Raw genomic sequence first — 20,894 nt, 5'->3', positions numbered from 1 at the left:
CTGTTTCTAGAGGAGTCTGACAGGAGGCAATAAGTAGAAACACAGATGTGAGAGAAGTCTGCATCATAGCCATCAGGTGGCATGTATTGGGGACATATTCATGAAGACTGGAATTCTACAGTAGGGCTCTAACTAGGCTTGCTCGACAGTATAGGGAGTATTACACCAACTTGGATACAAAGTAAAGTCCCAAAGTAGGACGAAGGATCACAGCGGAAGAATCTAGGACCTAGTTTCAGGTGGTACAAGATAGGAGCTTGGTTACAAATAACCAGATAAAATTTTAGTGCCTGAAACTAGGTTACAGTATCGGAGCTGGATCAGCAGAGTGGCTGACCTGATACTGAGCAGATAAGTTACTAGTCTAAAGCTTCTGAAAATTCCTCCAGTATAGAGGCCTGAACTCAGGTCAGGATAAGACTCCAGGGGGACTTAATATTTCCAGGTGGCTGAAAGCCTGGAGGGCTGTAACTGAAAAGATCACTGCAGATAGTATTTGAGAAAATTACTCAGAACCAGTCTAGGTTATATCTTAGGCAAGAAGAAAAGTATTTTAAAAGAATTTGTGAATTTTTTTTTCAGTTCACTTGTTTTTTGAGAAGTGCTACTTTACCCACAAACTTCATAGCATATGTGCTTTGCCAGTATCCACTCAAACACAACAAGTTGGAAAAAAAGGTGTCTTTATTCATTTCACTACTTAGCATCCTCTTCCAAATTTATGTCAAATTTTAATGAGCTGGTAAATCGTTTGCACTTATTTTCAAGATGGAAGTGATTATTAGACTATGTTAACAACTGTAGTGATAATAAAGCTAACTTTATCTGGGGCACTTCTTGCTATGTGTCTGTACTCAGCTAAATCCACTTCATCCTGGATTTTAGAAATCTAACTTTTAAACTGCTCAAGAGATTTACATAGAGGCTGTAATTTAAGAGGAAAGAGAATATTCTAAATTCTCGTTTAGAATAAATGAGAGAACATCATGTCACTAGGTATTGAAGAAAGAAAAAATTGGTATTGGGCTCTTGGCATTGAAAGATTAGCTTTCATTACAGTGATGTCTCTCCTAGAATTTGATTGATTCTGTAGTATATTTTCTGCCATTAGAACTTGGGGCTAATGAAATGCAATTTAAAAACTACAGTATTAGTGATGAATATTTACTTCATTCCAACAAAAACTTACCAAGTGTTTATTATGTTCTCAGACCCTTGTCAGAGGCTGTAAGGCAGGGTTCCAGTACTTGACTACTGGCTCCAATGACTTAAAAACCACTCATATAAGGGATAAAAGAATGATAAAACATGTTACCTTTTCTAAGAGGGAGAGGTGAATATATATAAATAACCAGTTGTACCTGAAAAAAATGAAAAGATACTGAAATATTAGTAAGCAGTAATGAAATGTTAATAAGCAGTTTTGATTATGCAGAAATATATTTTGAAAATGAATATTGCTCTGAATAGAGGAATTCAAGATTCAGGCTTAGCAAAGCCTCCTTTAGTTGCCACGAAGGGACACAGGCAAGACACTGACTGACTCACAGTGGACACAAGTGGCCAAGTGCTATGCCAGTATTCTTGTGTATCCCTTGTTGGGGTGAGAATGGTAATTTGACCATGAAATTACCTACTAATTTTAGGTGCAATCCAGAGAATTTAATAGAAGATAGTGCCTTTAAAAGTAAAGCTTTGTGTCTAAAACTTTCTTCTTGACAAATTATGGAATCTTCAGTAATAATTTTCCTATGTATTTTGAAAGTAATAGACTGTAAGAATTTTACCTTAGCCTATTATATCATTGCAAACATTAGAGTATGCAGCATCTTAGCAGATAGATTCACCCTCCTGTAGGAGATTGTACCCTTCTTAATCTACAATCAGTGACTGCCTGTAATCAACATTTCTTAGCCTGGAATGTAGGTACACATGTTGCAAAGTATTTGAAGAGGGGATTAATTTACTCTTTGCACAGCTTTGTCTCACATTCCAACTGCCAAGCTCTGGATGTTCTGTTCTAGCTGGCTTGCCATTTATATTTTGCATGTTTTCTTTCAACATATTTGTGTGATTGATCATTCAAATTTTAGCCAACAATCCTGGTAAAATATTTTATGATTTTGACTGAAGGTGGCTACATAGTTATCTACCTACATTACACAGACATACCACATACAAACATATACACGTACATGTATTGTGTTTAATAAGGACAAGAATTCAAGAACAAATGAAAAAATGGGAATTCCTTGGTGGTCCAGTGGTTGGGACTCTGCACTTTCACTGTCGAGGGCCCAGGTTCAATCCCTGGTCAGGGAACTAAGATCCCAGAAGCTGCGTGGCATGGACCAAAAAAAAAAAGGGAAAAAGAAAAAAGGAATAGATGAAAAAAACCTTTGCCTAACCCAAGATCTTGAAAGTTTCTCTTCCACGTTTTTTGTCTAAAAGTTTTATTGTTTTATCTCTTGCATTAAAGTCTGTGAGTCATGTTGAGTTAATTTTTGTGTGTGGTGTGAGGTGAGCATCTAAATTCATCTTTTTGCATGTGGATATCCAATTGTCCCAGCACCATCTATTGAACAGACTGTCTTTTTGTCAGTGAATTTCATTGACCTCATCAAAATTCAAAACTTTTACACTTCAAAAAGCAACATTAAGAAAATGAAAAGACAATGATGGACTAGAAATATACTTGCAAAACACATATTTAATAAAGGATTTGTATCCAGAATTTACAAAGAACTCTTACAACTCAGTCATAAGATGACCATCCAATCAAAACATGGGCAAAAGATGTGGAATAGAGATTTCTTCAGAGAACATACACAAATGGCCAATAATCACATGAAAAGATGCTCAACATCATTAGCTGTTAGGGAAATACAAATCAAAACCAATAAGATATTAATTCTATCTCCCCAGGAGAAATAAAGGCATGTGTCCTCACAAAAACTTATATACAAATGTTCATATAGCAGCATTATTCATTACAGTCGAAAACTGGAAAACAACCTAAATGTCAATCTACTCGTGAATGGATAGACAAAATTGTGTATCCATACAATGGAATACCATGCAGCAATAATAAGGAACAAACTATTGACACATGCTACACCATGAATGAACTTCAAAAACTTTATGCTGGGAATTCCCTGGCAGCCCAGTGGTTGAAACTCCGAGATTCCACCGCAGGGGGCTTGGGTTCAATCCCTGATCGGGGAACTAAGATCCCACATGCCTCAAGCTATGGCCAAAAAACAGAACAAAACAAAAACATTATGCTAAGTGAAAGAAACTAGGCAGAAGAGACCACATATTATATGATTTCATTTATATGAAATGTCCAGAAAAAGCAAATTTATAGAGACAGGAAATAGAATAGTGGTTGCCTGGGGCAAGGGGTGGGAATGAAAATTAACTGAAAGTGGGCATGAGGTTTCTTGCTGGGGGACAAAAATGTTCTAAAGCTGATTTATGGTGATGGTTGCACCACTTGGTCAAGTTACTAGAAATCATTGAACTGTACACTTGAATTGGGTATATTCTATGATAAGTAAAATATACCTTAATAAAGCTGGGGGTTGGGGAGGAAAGATTAAAAAGCTGCTCTAAGAGAAAGGTAAAATCCTCTGGAGTGGCAACGTTTCTCCCTCATTTGAATCCAGTCTAATTTATTGAGTGTCTACTACAGAATGAGCACTGTTTCAGACCAGATGGTAAACTGCACAGGACTTGGAGTCAGAGTCTTGGTATTCAAATACTGCCCCGATGTATATTGGCTGAGGCTTGGGATGAGCCACTCAATTGTTCTATGTCTTGGTTTTCTCATTTGTACAACTAAAAATAACAATACCTATTTTGCAACTAAGAATTAGCTCAGCCTTGCTACTATACTTCTATTTGTGTGCCATTCTCCCAATTATAATAATTTGTTAACCATCTGTATTCTCTTATATGCTAGAAACTGTAAGTTCATTTTGTTTATCCCTATACCCCCTAGTACCTGGCAAATGCCTGGAAATAAATGGTGTTTTTTGTTGTTGTTGTTGTTTTTTCTTTTTTGGCTGCACCTCGCGGCATGTGGGATCTTAGTTCCCCAACCAGGATTGAACCTGTGGCCCCCTGCAGTGGAAGCATGGAGTTCTAACCACTGGATTGCCAGGGAATTCCCAATAAACATCATTTGAATTCCATTTTTATTTACATTTTAAATTAGCATTTGGGGGATTGTTAACTTACTGGTGTGTACTCTTTTTCCAAATGAAGATGGTATGCTCATCTACCATTAGGAGGAAAAATTAGCCCGTAGGGCAGGACAGGGATGAGCCACCTAAACTCTGCCTGCGTGACTAATTTTTAAGAAGATGCTATCAGGCAGGACCTGATATGACTTTATGACTTTCTTAGGCCCTGGGCACATTTGCCTAAAGTATTTAAAATTGTATTTTATGACTGTGTTGGTATAAAGATGAATATATTAATACTATATGCTACAATACTTTGTTCAACAAAAAGAAATTAAAACATTTCTTATGATTTTAAAAGAAATTAAAACGTTTTCATGAACCCCTAGAAGTACTGTGGACCCAAGGCACTGAATTCTATGCCTAATGGAGAAGTTGGCCCTGTTATTGGAGCCATGTATTGTCCATGAAATGGGATTTTCCTCTGGATGAACCACTGTAGGCTTAAAATAATGTAAGCCCCTTACCATCTAATGCTTGTGTATTAAAGAAGGAAGAACAATAGCAATGAAAGGACTTGCCCTATCATATATCAAGCTCATGAGGCTTTACTAATAAAGACAGAGTGGAGTTGGCACAGGGATAGACACAGAGCAGCAGAACAGAATAGAAAGTCCCCAGACAGATTCATGTAACATGTGGGTATAGAGTGATTGAACATCAGCAGAACCTTTTCTTTCAACAAATGGTCCTCAGAAGTTGGATATACTATGTGGAAGAACAATAAAACTGGACCCCTATTTCACTCTATACACAAAAATCAATTTCAGGTAGCTGGAGGATCCAAATGCAACAGGCAAAACAGTCAAGCTTTAAGAAGATATTGTAGAATATCTTAGATATTGTAGATATCTTAAAAGTAGAGACAAAAGGTGCTGATCACAAAGGAAAAAACTGACGTTTCACTGTTTTTAGAAGGTGCTGTAGAGTTAAAAATCAAGCTATAAATTGAGAGAAGATATGTAATACATAAAACTAACCAAGGACTAGTACAAAGGACATATAAAGAATGCCTATGAATCAGTAAGAAAAAGACACATCAATAGAAAAATGAGCAAAGACTTCAAGCACCTCACGCAAGAGGAAATCCAAGTGGCCAATAAATACATGAAAAGATGATTAACCACTTTCGTAATTAGGGAAATTACATTAAAAATACAGTGAGATGCCATTATATACATGCCAAACTGGCAATGATTTGAAGTGTGACAGCAGTAGATGTTGGCAAAGATTTCAAGCAACACAAACCATCATATGCTGCCAATAGGAGTGTTAATTGATGGCACCACTTTGCAAGTAATTAGCAATACATAGAAAAGTAGAAAACGTTCATATCCTATGATCTAGCTATTCCACTCCCTAAGGAAACACTTTTGCATCAAGAGATACGTACAAGACTCTTCAGAGTAGTGTTCTTTGCAAATGACAAGCTGAACACAACTCAAATGTTCATCAACAATAGAATAGATAAATAGGTTATGATGTATTTATATAATGAAATACCGTTTGGCAATGAGAATGAACAAATAATACCTACATGCATCCTGATGGAGGAATCTTCCAAAATGTTGAACAAAAATCTACTGACAGAAGACTCTATCCAATATGATTATATTTCTGTTATGTTCAAAAATATGCAAAACTAAATTATTTTAAGAATACGTACATAGCACAGTGGTTGCCTCTGGGGAGACGGAAGGAGAAGGGATGGGGAAAAACACAAAGGAGGCTACTGGCTGCTGGCAGTGTTTTGTTTTGTTTTTATCCCTTGACTTGGATAGTGGTTATTTCCATAGGTATTTGCTTTATAATTATTTTTTTAATTAATTAATTTGTTTATTTATTTATTTGGGGCTGTGTTGGGTCTCCACTGCTACGCGTGGGCTTTCTCTAGTCGTGGCGAGCGGGGGCTACTCTTCGTTGTGCAGTGCGGGCTTCTCATTTCTCATTACGGTGGCTTCTCTTGTTGCAGAGCACGGGCTCTAGGTGCAAGGGCTTCAGTAGTTGTGGCACGCAGCCTCAGTAGTTGTGGCTCACGGGCTCTAGAGCACAGGCTTAGTAGTCATGGTGTGTGGGCTTAGTTGCTCCGCGGCATGTGGGATCTTCCCGGATCAGAGCTCGAACCCATGTCCCCTGCATTGGCAGGTGGATTCCTAACCAGTGCGCCACCAGGGAAGTCCCTATAATTAATTTTTTAACTATACATAAATATTTTGTGAACTCGCCTGTATTTTGATATATGTCATTGGGAAAAAGGGCAAATTTACCCTTTCAAACTACATATGTGTATGGTATGCAGTGTTACACTTTGAGAACAAGTGGTATCATAGGCCAGGGATCCTATGGTGTAATAGTAATGTTTCAGTCCTTTTGAGTTTTTCTATTTCCCACTGCATTGAATCTACTGTGGGGTTGTTGCTGTGGTGATAGAGCTGCAGCATGCAGCCCCACAGCTGACTTTCGTCTCCAAGAAGGGAAGGGGCAGAGCCAACCCTGATAGAAATCTCTAAGCACTCATATTTTCCCTTCCCTACAATGTCTTGGCCTCCTCTCCTTTGCCTTCCAAGAGTTTAGAGCTCTCATGCTGCCCTCTGTTTGTCCAGAATATTTCATGATGTGCCACATTCAACCCAGGCCTTACTATTTTGTCTCCATTTGCCCCCCAACTACAATTCCTCTGTCCAGGGTGACAGCCATTTAGAAAACAGTTTCCATTAGAATGTATTATTTAACTGTCCCTAAAATGTAACTGTGTTTGTCCCTTTCTTTTTTGATTTGTCCTTTAGCCACTAAACTTCCTGAGGTCAGAATAATCAAAAGTTCCTCTAGCAGGTTTTTCTAAGCTTAGTTCCTCATGAATATTCAAATTATTACTTTACCAAAGCACAGTCTCCTTTTTCCAAATGTGTTGGGAACCCTTTGGCTGGCAGATTTTCCCACTCCCAACCAGATACTGAGAACATGTAAGCTCTTCCTTTACACTGTATATTCCTTGGGTAGGGATTGTATCTTTGCTTTCTTCCCCTATTCTATCCCCAGAGCCTAGCATACTATCTGGCCTGCTGAAGAGGCTCAATAAGCATCTGATGAGTGAATGCATGGGTGGGGGAGAGGGAAGAAAGCCAGTGACCATACTCCTCTGAGGCAGGGCCAGTGAATGAGCTTGTGAGACTCCTATAGCCCACAAAAGAGAAAATGTAACTCGTTAGCAAGTATAAGGAAGAATGGCCCACTCTGCAGAAATGAAGGAAATGCAAGTAATAACAATGAAAAGTCATTTTCACCAGTTGCATTAGCCACAATACTCTATTTTAAGTGATAATATACAGGGCTGGCAAGGATGTGGTAAGACCAACAATCTCAGACCTCAGGCTGGTGGAGGTAAACAGTGATATGATCTTTTAAGAAAGCAATTTGGCAATATGTAACAAGACCATTAAAATATTTATATCCTCTACTCTAGTAATTTCACTTCAGAGGGCTTAGCCAAGAAAATAACCTAAAAGAAAGTCAAGATATTCACTGCAGCTATTCTTTATATTAGCATAAAAGGAAAAGCAATCTTTTAATATAGAAACAAATAAATCATAGCATACTCACATGACAAAGATGTCAAAAAATACTGTGCAACGACATAGGAAATAATCCTGTTAAGTAAAAAAAGTAATATTAAAACTCTATGGGTATTTTTGTTATATCATGTAAAAAATATAACATGGATAAAACATAGAAGGGCATACACTAGAGAATAAACAATGGTTTGTGGGAGAAGTGAGCTTTTAACATGTTTGTTTCTATTTCTGAATTTTCCTTTATGTCATATTTTTCATAGTTAAGCACTAAAAATTCTCAGGATTAAGCCAAATGTATAGGACAGTAGAAAAGACCTGTTTTTCACAATCTCCAGCATTCTTTATAGGAATGCTGTGTAGGAATAAGGACCAGTACCTAACATAGACACATCCAAACTACAGCTAGAAGGTAACAAAAGCAGAATTTGAACTTTCTCTGCTCACTAGTGACAATTTTATTAGGCAATTTCTGGGTTATACGTAGGTGATATTGATCTCTACCTAGAATTCTGTAAAATGTTCCTGTGTCTCAAATTTCAAGGCAGGAGGAATGTGAAGAGGAGAGAGGAGCACTAGGGTTGAAAAATCCATAGAGATCAACTCAATATCCACTTTTGGCCAAAATGAATAAAAAGGGACTAAATTTACCCTCCCATCTGAAACAACCGGAAAAAAAAAAAAGACAAAACTACATGAAAAATGACTTTTAAGACCCTGTCATCAGGCAACAAATGACATTGATTCCTGATCAACGGGAAACAAGTAAATGTGATCTTACCATTTTCCCAGCTTACTGCTTGGAGAGTTTCCAGACCATGATGCAGGGAGGGGGAACTGTGGTGGAGCCCAATAGGTCCCCTAAGTTGAGTAGAAGAAACTGAGAGTGAAGGGAGACCAAAGCAGCTAGAGTTCATTGCACCAAGTGCCAGAAGGGAGAGAGCTGCACAGAGAGAGAGAGCCCGAGCTGTGCAGAAGGTCCCCTGAAATGTTCAGCGTAGTACTGGTTGATGCATGCATGTGAGCAAACTACTCAGGGCTGGTAAAAAGTACCATCCAAAAGGATGAGAGGGAACATTCACACAGGGCCAGGGCCAGGGACTGTTCCCACCAGCTAGACAGGAAAACCTCACAATTTATCAGGCATTGGTTGGAATACTAAGGAGGGTCTTACCTCAGTAATAGAGAATACTTAGCCCTAGACTGAGCACTACCTCAAAACTGCAAAAAAAAGAAAAAAAGGTATCAAATTGTTTCCAAGTAATTTAACTGCATTCCAGAGTAAAGCTCAAGAATATTTATAGGCAAACTTCCAATTATAAGGTAAATAAGTACTAAGGATGTAATGTACAGCACGATAAATATAACTAACACGGCTGTATTATATATATGAAAGTTGTTAAGACAGTAAATCCTAAGAGTTCTCATCACAAGGAAAAAGATTTTTTCTTTTTCTTTTATTTTGTGTGTATATGAGATGATGGAGGTTCACCAAACTTCTTGTGGTTGTCATTTCATGATGTATGTAAGTCAAATATTATGCTTTACACCTTAAACATATACAATGCTGTATGTCAATTATATCTCCATAAAACTAGAAGAAGAAGAAAAAGTACTTACAGGAATATCCAGCATCCTACAAGATAAAATTAACAATGCCTGACATTCAGTCAAAGATTACTAGGCATGCAGAGGCAGGGAAACACAATTAATATTGAGGAGACTCATTAATCAATCAAACTAACCCAGAACTGACACAGATGTCAGAATTAGCAGAAAAGGACGTCAAAGCAGTTATAAATATATCTCATATTTTCAAAAAATTAAGTAAACATTGAAAATATTAAAAAGACCCAAAATGAACTTCTCAAGGTGACAACTACGATGCTTGAAATGAAAAATACACTGGATATGATTAACAACAGATTAGTCACTAGGGAAGAAAAGATTAATAATTTGAAGACATAGTAATAGAAACTGTCCCCTGTGAAACACAGAGAGAAAAAATAAACTGAAAAGAGCATTAGTGAGCTATGGAACAACTACAAGCAGCTTTTTATACTGAAACTGGAGTGCCTGAAGAGTGGGGGTGGGGGAGACAAAAAATATTTGAAGAAATAAAGGACAGAAACTTCCCAAACTTGATGAAACTTATAAACCCACAGATCCAAGGAGTTCAATGAATCCCCAGCACAGAAATATATAGAAAACCACAACAAAGCATGTCATAATAAAATTGCTTAAAGCCAACAATAAAGAGAAAATCTTAAAAACAGCAAGAGAAAAATTCCTCTGTTATGTACAGAGGAACTAAAATAAACATGACATTATATTCTAATGGGAAACAATATAAGACAGAGGAGCAACATCTTTAAAGTACTGAAAGCTAAGAACTGTCAACCTAGAATTCCATACTCAGCAAAAATATCTTTCAAAAATGAAGGTAAAATAAAGATATTTTCAGACATACAAAATATGAAAGAATTCACCACCAGCAGATTCACACCATAAAAAAATGCTAAAGGAAGTCACTCATATAGATGGGCAATAATACCAGACAGAAGAAAGTCTGAATCTTTACAAAGGATTGAAAACCACTGAGAGAGGTAACTACCTGGGTAAATATATACATTTTTTCTTATTATTTAAATCTATTTAAAAGATAATTGACTTATACAAATATAATAATATATTATGAGGTTTATAATGTATGGAAAAGTAAAACGCATGACGATAGCAAAAGGCCAGGAGGGGAGATATGGAATATATTGTAAAATTCTTGTACTATATATACATGAAGTTGTATAATGCCACTTGAGGTTAGACTGTGATAAGTTAAGATATATACTATAAACCCTAAATCAACCACTAAAAAACCCAAGAGTTATAGTTAATGAGCTACAAGGAAGATAAAATGGAATCATAAAAATACTTAATTAACCCAAAAGAAGGCTGAAAAGAGGAAAAGGGAGACAAAAAATAGATGCAACAAGTTAGAAAATGAATAGCAAGATGAAAGAACCACATCAAGAATCACATTAGGGCTTCCCTGGTGGCGCAGTGGTTGAGAGTCCGCCTGCCGATGCAGGGGACATGGGTTTGTGCCCCGGTCTGGGAAGATCCCACATGCCGTGGAGCGGCTGGGCCCGTGAGCCATGACCGCTGAGCCAGCACGTCCGGAGCCTGTGCTCCGCAACGGGAGAGGCCACAGCAGCGAGAGGCCCGCGTACCGCAAAAAAAAAAAAAAAAAAATCACATTAAATGTAAATGATCTAAACACCCCCACTCAGAGAATTCCCCAGCAGTCCAGTGGTTAGGACTCCACACTTTCACTGCTGAGGGCACAGGTTTGATCCCTCGTCAGGGAACTAAGATCCTGCAAGCCGTGTGGTGCAGCCCAATGAAAGTAATAATAATAATAATAAGTTTTTTTAAATTAAAAAAACACCCCCACTCAAAGGCAAATATTATCAGATTGGAAAAAAGTAAGACCCGACTCTATGCTGCTTACATGAAATACAATTAAAATAAAAAGACACAAACAGGTAAAATGTAAAAGTATTTTTTAAATCTACCATGCTAACAGTAGTCAAAAGAAACCTTGAGTGGCTATATTAGTATCAGGCAAAATAGATTTGGGGATAAAGAATATTACCAAGGATTAAAGAGGTAACCTCATAATGATAAAGGGGTCAATTAATCAAGAGGCCAGAGCAATCCTAAACATTTATGCACCTAACAACAGAGCTTCAAAATACATGAAGAAAAAACTGATAGAATTATTTTAAGAAATACATAAATCCACAGCTATAGCTAGGTATTTCAGTACTTCTCTCTCAACAATTGATAGAACAGGTAAACAGAAAATCAATAAGGATAGAGATTATCTGAACAACAGTATCAACCCACTTGACCCAATTGACATCTATGGAACACTTCACGCATCAACAGCAAGATACACATTCTCCTCAAGTTCACATAGAACATTTACCAAGTCAGAGAAAAAAGACATTTTACATACAGAGGAACAGAAATAATTATGTTATCATGGTTATGGGCCATAAAACAAGTCTTAATACACTTGAAAGTATTCAAATAGTACAAAGAATGTTCTTTGCCCAAAGTGAAATTGCACTAGAAATCAGTAACAGAAAGATTTCTGGAAAATCTCTAAAATTTGAAAACTAAATAACACACTTGTAAATAATCCATTGATCAAAATGGAAATTAGCAATATTTTGCATGGAATGGAAATGAAAAAAGAACATATCAGAATTTATGGGATGCCACTAAATCAGTATTTAGAGGGGAATTTATAGCACTAAACTTGTATTAGAGAAGAAGAAATCTCTTGAGTCAATGAACTTAGCTTCCACTTTAAAAAACTAGGAAAAATAAGACAAAATTAAAACCAAAGTAAAGAGAAGAAAGGAAATAATAAAGATCAAAGTGGCAATCGGTGAAACAGAAAACAGAAAAACAATGGAAAAATTGATAAAACCAGAAACTACTTCTTTGAGAAAATCAGTAAAATTGATACAGCTCTAACCAGACAGGAAAACGAAAGAGAAGACACAAATTACCTATATAGGGAATGAGAGAGGTGACATCACTGTAGATTTGAAAGATATTAAAAGGATAATAAGGGAATGTTAGGAACAGTTTTATACCAATAAATTTGACAACTTAGATGAGATGAACAATTTCCTTGAAAGACACAAATTATAAAAGCTTACATGAGAAGAAATACACATGAATAGCCCAGTATCTATTAAATACATTGAAAATGTGGTTAAAATCTTTCCTAAAAAAACAAAACAAAACAAAAAAACCCTCTAAAATGGGCAGAAGACCTAAATAGACATTTCTCCAAAGAAGATATACAGATTGCCAACAAACACATGAAAGGATGCTCAACATCATTAATCATTAGGGAAATGCAAATCAAAAGTACAATGAGGTATCATATCACACCAGTCAGAATGGCCATCATCAAAAAATCTACAAACAATAAATGCTGGAGAGGGTGTGGAGAAAAGGGAACCCTCTTGCACTGTTGGTGGGAATGTAAACTGTTACAGCCACTATGGAGAACAGTATGGAGGTTCCTTAAAATACTAAAAATAGAACTACCATATGACCCAGCAATCCCACTACTGGGCATATACCCTGAGAAGACCATAATTCAAAAAGAGTCATGTACCACAATGTTCATTGCAGCTCTATTTACAATAGCCAGGACATGGAAGTAATCCAACAGATGAATGGATAAAGAAGATGTGGTGCATATATACAATGGAATATTACTCAGCCATAAAAAGAAAGGAAATTGAGTTATTTGTAGTGAGGTGGATGGACCTAGAGTCTGTCATACAGAGTGAAGTAAGTCAGAAAGAGAAAAACAAATACCATATGCTATCACATATATATGGAATCTAAAAAATAAAAAAATGGTTCTGAAGAACCTAGGGGCAGGACAGGAATAAAGACACAGATGTAGAGAATGGACTTGAGGACACGGGGAGGGGGAAGGGTAAACTGGGACGAAGTGAGAGAGTGGCATGGATTTATATATACTACCAAATATAAAATAGATAGTTGGTGGGAAGCAGCCGCATAGCACAGGGAGATCAGCTCTGTGCTTTGTGCCCACCTAGAGGGGTGGGATCGGGAAGGTGGGAGGGAGATGCAAGAGGGAGGAGATATGGGGATATATGTATATGTATAGCTGATTCACTTTGTTATAAAGCAGAAACTAACACACAATTGTAAAGCAATTACACTCCAATAAAGATGTTAAAAAATAAATAAATAAAATAGCTACAAAAACCTTAAAAAAAACCAACCCTTTAGGCCCAGATGGCTTTACTGATAGATTCCACCTTTAAGGAAGAAATAATACCAGTTCTACACAAACTTCCAAATAATTGAAGAGAATGGACTACTTCCTAACTCATTCTAGACAGCATTACATTGATACCAAATCAAAGACATTATAAGAAAAGTTCAAACCAATATCCTTCATGAAATAAATACAAAATTTAGTAAGCAAATTTTAGCATATTGAACCCAACAATATGTTAAAAGGATAATATATCATGACCAAGTAGAGTTTATCCTAGGAATGCATGATTGGTTTAACATTTGAATACCAATCAATGTAATTTACCATGTTAACAAACTAAACTAAAACCATATTATTATCTCAACAGATGCAGAAAAAAGCTTTGACAAAATTCAATATTTATTCCTGATAAAGACTCTTAACAAACTAGGAAAAGAAGGGAACTCCCTCCACCTGATCATGGTCATCTGCAAAAAACCCCACAGCTAACATACTTAGTGATAAAAGACTAAATCCTCTCTCCCTAAGATCAGAACAAGATAGGCATGTCCGCTCTTACTACTTCTGTTCAATATTGTACTGCAGGTTCTAGCCAGTGCAGTCAGGCAAGGAAAAAAAAAAGACATCCAATTTGGAAATGAAGAAGTAAAACTGTCTTTATTCATAGTAGATTTTCTATGGAGAAAATCCGATGAAATCTACAAAAATGCTAAACTGAGTTTAGCAACATTGCAGGATACAAGATCAATATACAAATATCAATTGTACTTCTATATATCAACAATGCATTATCAGAAATTAAGATTTTTAAAATAACTACCATTTATAATAGCATTAAAAACATGAAAAAAAAAGGGTGGGGGGCTTCCCTGGTGGCGCAGTGGTTGAGAGTCCGCCTGCCAATGCAGGGGACGTGGGTTCGTGCCCCGGTCTGGGAGGATCCCATGTGCCGCGGAGCGGCAGGGCCCGTGAGCCATGGCCGCTGAGCCTGCGCGTCCGGAGCAAAAAAAAAAAAAAGAAAACTTAATGATAAGAAAATAACCTAATTTTTAAAATGCACAAAAGATATATGATGGTAATTAAGCACATGAAAAGATGCTTAACACCATTAGTCATTGGGAAAATGCAAATTAAAACAACAATGGGGTTTTCCACATACTTAGAATGGCTAAAATTAAAAGACTGACTATACCAAATGTTGGTGTGGGTGTGGAGGAATTGGAACTCTTGTACACTGCTGAGAATGTAAAATAGTAAAACCACTTTGGGAAACAGTTTGACAGTTTCTTAAAAAGTTAAACATACACCTACCAGATAGTCTAGCCATTCCATTCCTAGATATTTACCCAAGAGAAAAGGAGTATATGCAACAAACATTTGTGCACAAATGTTCATAGTAGCGTTATTTGTAATAGCCAAAAACTGGAAACAACCCAAATGTCCATCCAGGTGAATGTTTATCCAGGTGAACAGATAAATAAATTGTTATATACAACTCAATAAATAGTAATGAGCTATTGATATTCATAACAATATGGATGGATTTCAAAATGATTAAGGCAATAATTCACTCAAAAGAAGCCAGACAAAAGGAAAAAAATATCATTCTATTTGTATAAAACTCTAGGAAATGCAAGCTAATCTAAAGCAGCTCAGGGAATTCCCTGGCAGTCCAGTGGTTAGGACTCTACGCTTCCACTGCTGGGATCCGGTGTTCAATCCCTGGTTGGGGAACTAAGATCCCACAAGCCGTATGGCCAAATGAATAAATAAAGCAGATCAGCGATTGTTTACAGCAAGGGAAACGCAGGAAAGAGGGATGACAAGGAGATTTAGAGGTGATGAATGTGTTCACTATTTTGACTGTGGTGATGGTTTCACAAGTATATACATATGTCAAAACTTATCAGATTGCATACCTTAAGTATGTGCAATTTATTGTCAATTATGCCTCAATAAAGCTGTTTAAAAAATGAATAGTGTAAGAACAGGTTAGGAAGATATCTGACTTAACATTAATTATAGGGGTAATTGTGTTTTAATTATCATGTTTTAATTAAATACTACTTTTTGAGTCAAAAGTAAAATATGGCTGACAAATAAATGATGCAGCCTCAGCATGCATTAATAGAAATATTGTGTCTTATTAGAAGAACATTAATTGTAGTCTGAATGTGAAAATAGGTCTAGAGTACTTTACTCAGGAAAGAAGCAAATTATGTAGGCTAAGTTTAATACAGGTGCCAAGGGCAAAAAGAGAGCTTGTAAAGATTTAAGCTCTCAAGCATCTGGAAAACACTTGAGATTTAGCAAGACAAATATTTATTGAATATCTACTGTGTTCTAGGCACTTGCTAAATATGTTAATCGCTACCGAGAGGTAGGTTTTAGGACCATTTTGCAGATCATGAATCAGAATCTCAGAAAAGGTTAATATTTGGCGTTTTTAAAAAAGAGTTATTAAGTGAAAAAACCAGGATTCAGATTCTTTCAACTTGCTACTTAAATGGCTGCCTTTTTAAAAAAAATTATTTATTTTGTTTTATTTTTGGCTGTGTTGGGTCTTCGTTGCTGAGAGTGGGCTTTCTCTAGCTGCGGCAAGCGGGGGCTACTCTTCGTTGCGGTGCGTGGGCTTCTCATTTTGGTGGCTTCTCTTTGTTGTGGAGCACAGGCTCTAGGCGCACAGGCTTCAGTAGTTGCAGCACGCGGGCTCAGTAGTTGTGGCTTGTGGGCTCTAGAGCGCAGACTCAGTAATTGTGGTACACGGGCTTAGTTACTCTGCGGCATATAGGATCTTCCCGGACCAGGGCTCGAATTCGTGTCCCCTGCATTGGCAGGCGGATTCTTAACCACTGCGACACCAGGGAGGTCCACATTGCTCCCTTTTTTAGAAAGTTTTTGCCCCCCAGTGATTTTGCACTAAGAGAGAATTATTGAACTATTGCATAAAGAAGATAAGGAAGTCGTTTTGGCTTCTCTTTTTCCACTCTATTTCTTTAACCATGATGTGGCAGACATTGTGCCAGGAGCTGGGAATGCCCTCAAGGAGCTCATGACCTAGTGGCAAAAATAGGAAATTACAAACTCCTACAACATAGAGCATAGAGCTGTGACTTGCTCAAGGAATTTTCCAAGTTTGCAAATCCTCCAGTGCTTAAAAGGTCACTCACTAGTAGAGATAATCAGGCCTTGGTGAGATACAGATGCTGGGCAATCAGTTGCTTACTCACTATCTAAGCACCAGATTCTGCACAACAGCCTGCAGTTCAGATTCATGTCTGAGCAAGATCACAGGCTATTGCATTTTGGACACTGGGGCTGCTCCCAAATAATCAAAACCACTAGTGTTAAATGCTGAATATGCCAATGTCACCATACCTGATAAATTCAAGAATAGAAGCATGTGCAAGGTGGTAAAGATTAGGGAATAACAGAAAAGGATTTACATTTTGGAAAGTTAACTCTGACCTTACCTAATGCCTAACGGTGCTTTCTGACTGCATGCTTACAGCATATGGCCTTTTGTGACTGGCTTTTTTCACTTGACGTAATGTTTTCAAGGTTCCTCCATGTTGTAGCATGTATCAGTACTTCATTCCTTTTTGCTGCTGAAATATCCCATTTTATGGATATACCATATTTTATTTTTCCATTTATTTGTTGATGGACATTTAGGTTGTTTCTACTTTGGGGCTATTATGAATAATGCTGCTATGAACATTTGGGTACAGATTTTTTATGGGCATGTGTTTTCACTTCTCTCTCATTTTATAGCTAGGAGTGGAATTGCTGAGTTATATGGTAACTCTGTGTCTATCCATTTGAGGAATTATTTTCCAAACTGGCTGCACCATTTTACATTCCTACCAGTAATGTGTGAGGGTTCCAATTTCTCCATATCCTGGTCAACACTTGTTATTGTCTGTCTTGTTTTGTTTTAGCCATCCTAGTGGGTGTAAAGTAGTATCTTATTGTGGTTTTGATTTGTGTTTCTCCAATGGCTAATGATGTTGAGCATGTTTTCATGTGCTAATTGGCTATCTGTACATCTTCTTTGGAGAAGTGTCTATTACAAATCATTTGCCCATTTTTCAGTTGGGTTATTTGTCTCTCTATTATTGAGTTGTAAGAGTTCTTTATACATTCTGGATACAAGTCCTTTACCAGATATATGAGTTACAAATATTTCTCCCGCTATATGAGTTGTCTCTTTCTTGATGGTGTCCTTTGAAGCACAAATTTTTTTTATCATGATGAAGTCCGATTCATCTATTTTTTTTTCTTTTGTTGCTTGTACTTTTGGTGTCACATCTAAGAAACCATTGCCTAATCCAAGGCCATGAAGATTTACTGCTATGTTTTCTTCTAAGAGTGTTATAGTTTTAACTCTTACATTTAGATATATAATCCATTTTTGGTTAATTTCTATATATGGTGTGAGGAAGAGGTCCAACTTCATTCTTATGCATGTGGATATCCAGTTTTCCCATAACATTTGTTAAAAAGACTATTTTTTAATACATTGAATTTTCTTGGCACTCACTCATTTCAAAATTCATTTGCCCATTAAATGTAAGGTTTTATTCCTGGATTCTCAATGCTATTCCGATGATCTGTACATCTTTCATTATGCCAATGCTGCACTGATTGATAATTGTAGCTTTGTATGAAGTTCTGAAATGGGTAAGTATGAATCCTCTAGCTTTGCTTTTCTTTTTTGAGATGATTTTGGCTATTCTGGGCCTCTTGCATTTCCATATGAATTTTAGAATTAACTTGTCAATTTCTACAAAGAAACCAGCTTGAATTTTGGTATGGCTTGCTGAATCTATTGAATCTGTAGAACAATTTGAAGAGTACTGCTGTATTAACAATGTTAAGTCTTCCAATCCGTGAGCATGGAATATCTTTCCATTTATTTAGGTCTTTAAAAATTTCTTCTAACAATGTTTTATAGTTTTCAAAGTATAAGTTTTACACTTCTCTTACTAAATTTATTCCTAAGTAGTTATTTTTTCTGATGCTATTGTAAATGGAACTTTTATGTTAATTTTATTTTTGTGTTGTTCATTGCAAGTACATAGAAATACAATTGACTTGTATATTGATCTTGTATCCTGCAACTTTGGTTAATTCATGTATTAGCTTTAGTAGTTTTATAGTGTATTCCTTAGTATTTCCTTTTTGTCCATTTTATCTGAGTCATCTAATTTGATGTCTTTATGAGTTAAGTAGGGCTGCCATAACAAAATAGCACAGACTGAGTGGCTTAAACAACAAAAATTTATTCTCTCACAGCTCTGGAATTTGCAAGTCCAAGATCAAGGTGCAGCAGGGTGTTTTTTTTTTCCTGAGGCCTCTTTCCTTGGCTTGTAGATAACCAGCTGCCTTCTTGCTATATCCTCACATGGCCTTTCCTCTGTGCATGCACATCCCTGTTGTCTCTTCCTCTTTTTTAAAGGACACCAGTCATATTAGATTAGAACTCTACCCTTATGACCTCATTTAACCTTAATTACTTCTTTAAGGACTCTATATACTGTCACATTCTAAGGTACTAGAGATTAGGGCTTCAACATATGATTTGTGGGGACACAATTCGGGCATAACACAATTCGGTCCATAACAAAGGCATACAATTGTTCATAGTATTCCTCTATAATTCTTTTTATTTCTGTAAGTTTGCTAGCAATGCCCTCTTTTTCACTCTTGATTTTAGTAATTTGCATCTTTTCTCTTTATTTCTTGGTCAGTCTGGCTAAAGTGTTGTCAATTTTGTTGATCTACTCAAAGAACAAACTTTCGGTTTTGCCAGTTTTCACTATTGTTTCTCTATTCCCTACTTCATTCATTTCTGCTCTAGTCTTTATTATTTCCTTTCTTCTACTTATTTTGGGTTTTGTTTACTTTTCTTGCTTCTTTTTACTTGAGATTTTCTTCCTTTTCATTTATTTATTTTTTAAATTTTTATTTTATATTGGAGTATAGTTGATTTACAATGTTGTGGTAGTTTCAGATGTACAGCAAAGTGATTCAGTTATACATATACATATATCTATTCTTTTTCAGATTCTTTTCCCATTTAAGTTATTACAGAATATTGAGTAGAGTTCCCTGTGCTATAGAGTACGTCCTTGTTGATTATTTATTTTATATTTAGTAGTGTGCGTATGTTAATCCCAAACCCCTAATTTATCCCTCCCCCTGAACCTTTCCCTTCGGTAACCATAAATTGTTTTCTAAGTCTGTGAGTCTGTTTCTGTTTCGTAAATAATTTCATTTATATCATTGTTTTAGATTCCACATACAAGTGATATCATATGATATTTGTTTTTCTCTGACTTACTTCACTTAGTATGATAATGTCTAGGTCCATCCATGTTGCTGCAAATGGCATTGTTTCATTCTTTTTTATGGCTGAGTAATATTCCATTGTATATATGTACAACATCTTCTTTATCCATTCATCTGTCAATGGACATTTAGGTTGCTTCCATGTCTTGGCTATTGTAAATAGTGCTGCAATGAATATTGGGTACATGTATCTTTTCAAATTATGGTTTTCCCCAGATATATGTTCAGGAGTGGGATTGCTGGATCATATGTTAACTCTATTTTTAGTTTTTTAAGGAAACTCAATACTGTTCTCCGTAGTGGCTGTACCAATTTACATTCCCACCAACAGTGTGGGAGGGTTCCCTTTTCTCCACACCCTCTCCAGCATTTATTGTTTGTAGACATTTTTATGATGGCCATTCTGACTGGTGTGAGGTGATATCTCTTGGTAGTTTTTATTTGCATTTCTCTAATAATTAGCGATATTGAGCATCTTTTCATGTGCTTTTTGGCCATCTTTATGTCTTTTTTGGAGAAATATCTATTTAGATCTTCTGCCCTTTCTTCCTTTTTTTTTTTTTTGGCCATGCTGCACAGCTTGTGGGATCTTAGTTCCCCAACCAGGGATTGAACAGGGACCCATGGCAGTGAAAGTGCTGAGTCCTAACCACTGACTGGACCGCCAGGGAAGTCCCCCTTTTTAATATATGCATTTACAGCCATAAATATTCCTCTAAGCACTTTTTAAACAGTATCTCATAAGTTTTCAGTTGTCGTGGTTTCATTTTCATTTATCTTAAAGTGATATCTAATTCCCCTTGTGATTTCTTTGATCTATTGGTTATTTAGTAATGCATTGTTTAATTGCCACAAATTTGTGAATTTCTCAAATTTCCT

General features: G+C 36.5%; 1 protein-coding gene across 2 annotated transcripts in view; it reads left to right on the top strand.

The window, feature by feature from the left end:
* GREB1L (GREB1 like retinoic acid receptor coactivator) overlaps positions 1 to 20,894 on the top strand; it is a 260,529-nt gene that overhangs the window by 161,826 nt on the left and 77,809 nt on the right. The gene's annotated exons all lie outside the window — the stretch shown is intronic.

The sequence above is a fragment of the Orcinus orca genome, chromosome 15 (assembly GCF_937001465.1).
Source record: "Orcinus orca chromosome 15, mOrcOrc1.1, whole genome shotgun sequence".
Taxonomy (NCBI): Eukaryota; Metazoa; Chordata; class Mammalia; order Artiodactyla; family Delphinidae; genus Orcinus; species Orcinus orca.
This window is presented reverse-complemented; position numbering and strand designations above follow the sequence as displayed.